Source organism: Olea europaea, chromosome 20 (genome assembly GCF_002742605.1).
Source record: "Olea europaea var. sylvestris chromosome 20, O_europaea_v1, whole genome shotgun sequence".
In the NCBI taxonomy this organism is placed as follows: domain Eukaryota; kingdom Viridiplantae; phylum Streptophyta; class Magnoliopsida; order Lamiales; family Oleaceae; genus Olea; species Olea europaea.
The window spans coordinates 2466741-2469505 of record NC_036256.1 but is presented as its reverse complement, the minus strand read 5'-3'; positions in this window follow the sequence as shown (position 1 = coordinate 2469505).

The window sequence follows — 2765 nt, the reverse complement described above, 5'->3', positions numbered from 1 at the left end:
AAATAAACTATTAAAATAAGTAATTAAATATTAAACAAACAATATACATAACCAATTAAAGTAATTAATGAGATATTTATATAAATATTAAATTAAATATTTAATAAGTAATTTAATAAATCAAATAATACTTTAATTGTTTATGTATATTATTTGTTTAATATATAATTATTCATTTTATACTTTATTTGTTTGTTTAAATATTTCACGAATTATGTTAATTATTTATGTATATTTTTTATTTAAATAAAAAATAAATAACTAATTGAAATAAATTAAATAAATGTTAATAAAATAATTAAAATAATGAATTGAAATAATAAATAACTAATTGAAATAAATTCAATAAACAAGTAACTTAAATGTTAATTAAGCAATAAAAATAATTTATTAACATAAATAACAAATAAATATAAATAATAATGTTAATTAAGCAATAAAAATAATTTATGTAACTTAACTGTTACATCGATCCTACTTATGACGGTAATTCTGACACAGTTGGGAGATACATTCAAGAAATACGACGATGCATGCATGGTCATTAACTCGGTGAATATTTTTTTATTTATGAAATAATTATATATATATTGTAAAATTTATTTAAATAAAGTAATGAAATATTAGATATATACTACACACAACCAATTAAGATAATTTATAAATGAAATATCTAAATAAGAAATTAAATTAAATATTAATTTTTCATTTAATTAAGTGATTAAATAAATAATTAAACAACGTAATTAAATATTAAATAAATAATATACATAACTATGCCGAAAAGGACCCCCAACTTGACAGATAACATCGCGAGTTTGGATGACACCCTGTACGAAACATATTATTGAGGTGCCAGAACAAATAGTTAGCAAGAAAACTAGATTGCTATCACAATACATTGTTTCTCTATATACGATCGAGGCAAAGAAGAGAACATTTGTTGACGGTACGTTGTCCAACCTCTTTCGTGAAATCGACTCGGGTGATTGTGAAATCTTCGCATTGAAGTTAGGACCGTAAATGGATCGGATATATGGATCGGATCTGCTCAAATTCGATCCGATTCGTTAATAATAATTATCCTATCCTATCCGATCCGATTCAATAATCCGACGGATATTTGAATGTTAAATCCATATTCGATTAACTATGTTATTGGATATTCGATTCGAAATTGAAAAAAATAGATTAATCAAGATTTTATTTATTTATCAGATTAGATTGACCTATATCCATATTTGATTTATTTAGTAAACGGATTATCGGATTTGAATCTTGATTGGATCTTCCGATTGAGACCCTAGATCTATCTCCCATTAATTTCATCGGATTCAGATCAAAATCCAATCTATTGACAGCCCTAATTGAAGTACATTGAATTTTTAGTATCGAACGTGGCATAGAGCTGATAAACTAGACACACATTAATATACACAACTATGCCGGAAATGACCCCCCAACTTGACAGATAATGTCGCGAGTTTGGATAATGTGATAATTATGCCAGAGAAGACGATGAAAGTGACATTATGTAAGAAATATGTTTATTGACGTGTCAAAGCAAATGGTTAGTAAGAGGACTAGATTGCTATCACAACACATTATTTTCCCGTACACCATCGAGGCAAAGAAGAGAACATTCGTTGACAGTACGTTGCCCAACCTCTTCCGTGAATTCGAACCAGAACGATTGTGGAATCTTTGCATTGAAGTTAGGGTTATAAATGGATCGGATCTACTCAAATTCGATTCGATCCGTTAAGAATAATTATCCTATTTGATCCAATCCAATAATCCAACAGATATTTGAATGTTAAATTCATATCCGATTAACTATATTATCAGAAATTAGATCCGAAATGAAAAAATTAGAAAAATAAAAATTTTATTTATTTTTTCATTGAAAATCATAGCCCCAACAAGATTTAATTAATTATTTATTTTAAAAAATATTTGAACTATATTGATGGGCTCACTTATTATAATAGAAGGTCTAAAATATCATTTTGGAATGTTTTAGTGATATCGGATCGGATCGGTTCGATCTATATCCATATTTGATTTATTTAGTTAACGAATTATCGAATTTGAATCTCGATTGGGTTATCGGATTAAAACCCTAAATCCATCTCCCATTAATTTCGTCGGATTCGGATCAAATTGAAATATATTGAATTTTTAGCATCAGACGTGAGTAGAGCTGATAAACCAAACACACATTAAAATGTAAGATTTTTATTATTATTTACATTGTGATCCATAGTTGTAATAATTTAAAACGTAAGTATTTTTTTAAAACGTTTATAATAATTTAATTTTTATGTAATTGTATAATAAATAACCAATTACTCTTAATTACATATATAACACACTATAAATAAAGAAAATTGACGAAATCAGTGACATATTATAAATAGAGAGTACATACAATTTAAGTAGATATTACATATTCGTCGGGTCAATTTTCACGTAATCAATAACATACTATAAATAGAGAAAATTGAGGAAATCAATAATATATTATAAATAGAGAGTACATACGATTTAAATAGATATTACACATCCGTTGGGTAGAGAGTAACATACTATAATCGAGAACTTCTCACTTGACTTCATTTAGTAGAAGAAATATATTTTCGGCATTCTTGAACAATGTTCGATGCCTTGAAAATGTGATCGTGCCTAATATTCGACTTCCATCTCTGTTAAATATTCTCATGCAGCATATGATTTATGTTCTAGTTAAATATTAAATAAATAAT